Below are 7578 nucleotides of genomic sequence, written 5' to 3' on the forward strand. Positions count from 1 at the left end.
AAGCGGTAGGAACAATAGGATCAACATTTAAGTGATAGTATTTTCTTCAACTTTAATAGGTTCAACTACTTTTACTTGAATGGGAGGATGATATTTAAAACACTTCTGCTTAGGGAGATCAACATGAGTAGCAAATGATTCGCCGAAAGAAGCTACTATCTCAAAGTCAAGTTCATATTTAGTGCTAAATTCACGAAAAGCATCGGTATCCATAAAAGATTTAACACAATCATACTTAGGTGTTATAACTGACTCCTTAACTTCGATGAGTTCCTAATCTTCAGAGTTGTGTTTAATTCTTTCCAATAAATCCCATCTGAATTCAATAGTCTTCATCATAAAAGAACCAGTACAAGAAGTATCGAGCATGGAGCGATTATTGAGAGAAAGCCGAGCATAAATTTTTTGAATCATAATTTCTCTTGAGAGCTCATGATTGGGGCATGAATATAATATTGACTTAAGCCTCCCCCAAGCATGAGCGATACTTTCTCCTTTGCGAGGCCAAAAATTATATATATAATTACGATCACGATGAGCCAGATGCATAGGATAAAACTTTTGATGAAATTCCAATTTCAATCGGTTGTAGTTCCACGATCTAATATCATCATATAGCCTGAACCATGTCAATGCCTTTCCCTTCAAAGATAAAGGGAAGACCTTCTTCTTGATAACATCCTCGGGTATACTTGCAAGCTTAAATAATCCACAAACTTCATCCACATAGATTAGGTGCATATCGGGAAGTGATGTTCCATCTCCTGTAAAAGGATTAGCTAGCAGTTTCTCTATCATACCCGAAGGAAATTCAAAATAAACATTTTCAGTAGATTCAGTAGGTTGAGGAGCAACTCTTTGCTCTACTGGTTGGGGTGAAAATACCCCGAACAAGCCCCTCAAAGGATTATTTTCCATAGTAACAAGTGACAGTAAATTTCAGCACACTATATAAATTTTTCCTCCAAATTCCACCTACCAAAGGCGCTTCACTCCCCGGCAATGGCGCCAGAAAAGAGTCTTGATGACCCACAAGTATAGGGGATCTATCGTAGTCCTTTCGATAAGTAAGAGTGTCGAACCCAACGAGGAGCCGAAGGAAATGACAAGCGGTTTTCAGTAAGGTATTCTCTGCAAGCACTGAAATTATCGGTAACAGATAGTTTTGTGATAAGGTAATTCGTAACGAGTAACAAGTAACAAAAGTAAAAAAGGTGCAGCAAGGTGTCCCAATCACTTTTTTAGCAAAGGATAAGCCTGGACAAACTCTTATATAAGGGAAAGAGCTCCCGAGGACACGCGGGAATTATCGTCAAGCTAGTTTTCATCATGCTCATATGATTCGCGTTCGTTACTTTCATAATTTGATATGTGGGTGGACCGATGCTTGGGTACTTCCCTTCCTTGGACAAGCATCCCACTTATGATTAACCCCCCTCGCAAGCATCCACAACTACGAAAGAAGAATTAAGGTAAACCTAACCATAGCATGAAACATATGGATCCAAATCAGCCCCTTACGAAGCAACGCATAAACTAGGGTTTAAGCTTCTGTTACTCTAGCAACCCATCATCTACTTATTACTTCCCAATGCCTTCCCCTAGGCCCAAACAATGGTGAAATTTCATGTAGTCAATGTTCACATAACACCACTAGAGGAAAGACAACATACATCTCATCAAAATATCGAACGAATACCAAATTCACATGACTACTTATAGCAAGACTTCTCCCATGTCCTCAGGAACAAATGTAACTACTCACAAATCATATTCATGTTCATAATCAGAGGGGTATTAATATGCATAAAGGATCTGAACATATAATCTTCCACCGAATAAACCAACTAGCATCAACTACAAGGAGTAATCAACACTACTAGCAACCCACAAGTACCAATATGAGGTTTTGAGACAAAGATTGGATACAAGAGATGAAATAGGGTTTGAGAGGAGATGGTGCTGGTGAAGATGTTGATGGAGATTGACCCCCTCTCGATGAGAGGATCGATGGTGATGATTTCCCCCTCCCGGAGGGATGTTTCCCCGGCAGAATAGCTCCGCCGAAGCCCTAGATTGGTTCCGCCAAGGTTCCGCCTCGAGAAGACGATGCTTCGTCCCGAAATCTTCCTTCTGATTTTTTCCAGGGCAAAAGACACCTTATACCAGAAGATGGGCATCGGGGGCCTACCAGGTGGCCCATGAGGCAGGGGGCGCGCCCAGGGGTAGGGCGTGCCCCCCACCCTCGTGGACGATGGGTGGCCCCCTCTGGTGTTTTCTTCGCCCAATATTTTTAATATATTCCAAACTGACTTTCGTGGAGTTTCAGGACTTTTGGAGTTGTGCAGAATAGGTCTCTAATATTTGCTCCTTTTCCTGCCCAGAATTCCGGCTGCCGGCATTCTCCCTCTTCATGTAAACCTTGTAAATTAAGAGAAAAAAGGCATAAGTATTGTGACATAATGTGTAATAACAACCCGTAATGTAATAAATGTCGATATAAAAGCATGATGCAAAATGGACGTATCAAACCTCGCGAGGCGCACCTTGCATAGATATCTCCGCTCCTCGGGAGCCATCGTGGGGAGGGCGCCCCACGTGGAGGTCTCGGTGTCGTCCGCCTCGCGAGGGTCTTGAGCTGTCGATGTTGAAGCTGGGCCGTACCGGGCCGCTGATGGAGCCACGCCATGGGTCGCAGGCAGGCAAGTCTGGGTACCCCCGTTCCGAGAACGCCGACAAGCATGTAGGTATAAAATACCATGGTTTTGACAAAACAGAGTATTTTCAAGTATTCACGATGTAGAGGACCTATTTTGTACGGTGTTGTAAAATTAGCCGACTAGTTGTTAATACTGCAAACATTCCCGTTTTCTATGTGTTAAGCTAGCTTGCATGCATCAATTGATTGGCCAAAGAACAACCATGCATACGACGATATAGCAGTTTGTTTTTCTACCTACATAAGAATGCATCCAGGTAGATGCAATCCATCGCGCCCTTGTAGAATCATGCCATAGCCTCTAGGTAGCAGCGGCGAGCCATGCCACGCCTCCTGCAAATTTGCCGCCGAGAGAGGTAACTCCAAAATTGATAGGGCGGCGGCAGCGGCGGCATGTGAATAAGTGGAGTTGTGCCCCTCGTTTTCCTCAGCTGCTCTGTTTTTTTAAAAGAGGCCAGGAGCTCTTTTTTTATACAGGAAAAAACCATTGTTTTGTAAATACCGTAGTATTTGAACTACAGTTTTTAGCTGCAACCAAACAACTCATTGTAAATAAAACGATGATAATTTTAAAAACTATAGTATTCTGAGGATATTAAGAAAATACTTTGCTATCAAACATGGCCTTAGTTGACTTGGATCACATATCATTTAGATGACTTGAGGGATATCAATCTAAGTGGGAGTTCTGAAGTAATATGATTAATTGAACTTAATTTATCATGAACTTAGTACTGATAGTTTTTGAATATCTACGTTGTAGATCAATGGCCTGTGCTACCGTTCCCTTGAATTTTAATGCGTTCCTAAAGAAAGCTAAGTTGAAAGATGATGGTAGCAACTACACGGACTGGGTTCATAACTTGAGGATTATCCTCATTGCTGCACAGAATAATTATGTCCTTGATGCACCTCTAGGTGAAAGGCCTGTTGCAGGAGCAGATGTTGATGTTATGAATGTCTGGCAAGCTCGATCTGATGACTACTCAATAGTTCAGTGTGCCATGCTTTACGGCTTAGAATCGGGACTTCAAAGACATTTTGAATGTCATGGACCATATGAGATGTTCCAGGAGTCAAAGTTAATATTTCAAGCAAATGCCCGAGTTGAGAGATATGAAGTATCCAACAAGTTCTATAGGTGCAAGATGGAGGAGAACAATTCTGTAAGTGAACACATACTCAAAATGTTTGGTTATCATAATCACTTGACTCAGCTGGGAGTTAATCTTCCAGATGATAGTGTAATTGACAGAGTTCTTCAATCACTACCACCAAGCTACAAAGGCTTCATGATGAACTATAATATGCAAGGGATGGATAAGACAATTCCCGAGCTCTTCGCTATGCTCAAAGCTGTGGAGGTAGAAATCAAGAAGGAGCATCAAGTGTTGATGGTTAACAAGACCACTAGTTTCAAGAAAAAGGGCAAGGGAAAGAAGGGGACTTCAAGAAGAATGGCAAGCAAGTTGCCACTCTCGGGAAGAAGCCCAAGTCTACACCCAAGCCTGAAACTGGGTGCTTCTACTACAAAGGTACCGGTCACTGGAAGTGGAATTGCCCCAAGTATTTGGAGGATAATAAGGATGGCAAAGTGAACAAAGGTATATTTGATATACATGTTATTGATGTGTACCTTACTAATGCTTGTAGTAGCGCCTGGGTATTTGATACTGGTTCTGTTGCTCATATTTGTAACTCGAAACAGGGGCTATGGATTAAACGAAGATTAGCTAAGGACGAGGTGATGATGCACGTCGGGAATGGTTCCAAGGTCAATGTGATCGCCGTCAGCATGCTACCTCCACATCTACCTTCAAGATTAGTTTTAGACCTGAATAATTGTCATTTGGTGCCAGCGTTGAGCATGGACACTATGTCTGGATCTTGTTTGATGCGAGACGGTTATTCATTTAAATCAGAGAATAATGGTTGTTCTATTTATATGAGTAATATCTTTTATGGTCATGCACCCTTGAAGAGTGGTCTATTTTTATTGAATCTTGATTGTGGTGATACACATATTCATAATATTGATGCCAAAATATGCAAAGTTGATAATGATAGTGCAGCATATTTGTGGCACTGCTGTTTAGGTCATATTGGTGTAAAGAGCATGAAGAAACTCCATGCAGATGGGCTTTTGGAATCACTTGATTATGAATCATTTGATACTTGCGAACCATGACTCATGGGCAAGATGACTAAAACTCCGTTCTCTGGAACAATGGAGCGAGCTAATGAGTTATTGGAACTAATACATACCAATGTATGTGGTCCGATGAGTGTTGAAGCTCGCGGCGGGTATCGTTATTTTCTGACCTTCACAGATGATTTAACAGATATGGGTATATCTACTTAATGAAACACATGTCTGAAAAGTTCAAAGAATTTCAGAGTGAAGTGGAGAATCATCATAACAAGAAAACAAAGTTTCTACGATCTGATAGCGGAGGCGAATATTTGAGTTATGAGTTTGGCCTTCATTTAAAACAATGTGGAATAGTTTCACAACTCACGCCACCTGGAACACCACAACGTAATGGTGTGTCCGAACGTCGTAATCGTACTCTATTGGATATGGTGCGTTCTATGATGTCTCTTACCAATTTACCACCATTATTTTGGGGTTATGCATTAGAGACAACTGCATTCACGTTAAATAGGGCACCGTCTAAATTCGTTGAGACGACACCGTGTGAACTATGGTTTGGCAAGAAACCAAAGCCGTCGTTTCTTAAATTTGGGGTTGTGATGCTTATGTGAAAAAGTTCTAGCCTGATAAGCTCGAACCCAAATCGGAGAAGTGCATCTTCATAGGATAGCCAAAAGAAACTGTTGAGTACACCTTCTACCACAGATCCGAAGGCAAGATCTTTGTTGCTAATAATGGATCCTTTATAGAGAAGGAGTTTCTCTCAAAAGAAGTGAGTGGGAGGAAAGTAGAACTTGATGAGGTAATTGTACCGTTCCCTTGATGCCTACACCAACTAGAGAGGAAGCTAATGATAATGATCATGAAACTTCACATCAAGTTACTACCGAATCTCGTAGGTCAACCAGAGCATGTTCCGCACCAGAGTGGTATGGTAACCCTGTTCTGGAAGTCATGTTACTAGACCATGACGAACCTACGAACTATGAAGAAGCGATGATGAGCCTAGATTCTGATAAATGGCTTGAGGCCATGAAATCTGAGATAGGATCCATGTATGAGAACAAAGTGTGGACTTTGGTTGACTTGCCTGATGATTGGCGAGCCACAAAGAATAAATGGATCTTCAAGAAGAAGACTGATGCTGATGGTAATATTACTATCTACAGAGCTTGACTTGTCGCGAAAGGTTTTCGACAAGTTCAAGGAGTTGACTATGATGAGACTTTCTCACCCGTAGCGATGCTTAAGTCTGTCATATTTTATGATTATGAAATCTGGCAAATGGACGTCAAAATGGCATTCCTTAATGGATTTCTTAAAGAAGAGTTGTATATGATGCAACCAGAAGGTTTTGTCGATCCTAAAGGTGCTAACAAAGTGTGCAAGCTCCAACGATCCATCTGTTGACTAGTGCAAGCATCTTGGAGTTGGAATATATGCTTTGATGAGGTGATCAAAGCATATGGTTTTATAAGGACTTTCGGAGAAGCATGTATTTACAAGAAAGTGAGTGGGAGCTCTGTAGCATTTCTAATATTATATGTGGATGACATATTGTTGATTGGAAATGATATAGAATTTTTGGATAGCATAAAAGGATACTTGAATAAAAGTTTTTCAATGAAAGACCTCGGTGAAGCTGCTTATATATTGGGCATCAAGATCTATAGAGATAGATCAAGACGCTTAATTGGACTTTCACAAAGCACATACCTTGATAAAGTTTTGAAGAAGTTCAAAATGGACCAGTCAAAGAAAGTGTTCTTGCCTGTGTTACAAGGTTTGAAGTTGAGTTAGACTCAACGCCCGACCACTGTAGAAGATAGAGAGAAAATTAAAGTCATTCCCTATGCCTCAGCCATAGGTTCTATCATGTATGCTATGCTGTGTACCAGACCTGATGTGTGCCTTGCTATATGTTTAGCAGGGAGGTACCAAAGTAATCCAGGAGTGGATCACTAGACATCGGTCAAGAACATCCTGAAGTACTTGAAAAGGACTAAGGATATGTTTCTCGTTTATGGAGGTGACAAAGAGCTCATCATGACAAAAAAAGCAATCCAACACTAGAGCACACAAAAAGCAAACGAAGAAGGCGAACAGAAGAGGGACAAAGAAAAGGCGAATCTTTTCAAAAATTGTTTTAGAAGTGAGGAGAGGAAAACGAGAGGCGAATGGCGAATAATGTAATGCGAGGGATGAGAGTTTATGATGGGTACTTGGTATGTCTCGGCTTGGCGTAGATCTCCCCAGCAACGGCGCTAGAAATTCTTCTTGCTACCTCTTGAGCTTGCATTGGTTGTTCCCTTGAAGAGGAAAGGGTGATGCAGCAAAGTAGAGTAAGTATTTCCCTCAACTTTTGAGAACCAATGTATCAATCCAGTAGGAGACTATGCAACAAGCCACCGAACACCTGCACAAACAAACACCAACTTGCACCCAACACGATAAAGGGGTTGTCAATCCCTTAACGGTTATTTGCAAAGTGAGATCTAATATAGATGGATAAATGGTAAAGTAATATTTTTGGTATTTTTGGTTTATGGAATGGAAAGTAAAAGATTGCAAAGGAAGTAAATAGGAAACTAGGATTATATATCGGAAACTTATATGATGGAAAATAGACCCGGGGGCCATAGGTTTCACTAGAGGCTTCTCTCAAGATAGAAATTATTACGGTGGGTGAAAAAATCACTACCGA

This window comes from Triticum dicoccoides, chromosome 1A, assembly GCF_002162155.2.
Source record: "Triticum dicoccoides isolate Atlit2015 ecotype Zavitan chromosome 1A, WEW_v2.0, whole genome shotgun sequence".
Classification (NCBI taxonomy): Eukaryota; Viridiplantae; Streptophyta; class Magnoliopsida; order Poales; family Poaceae; genus Triticum; species Triticum dicoccoides.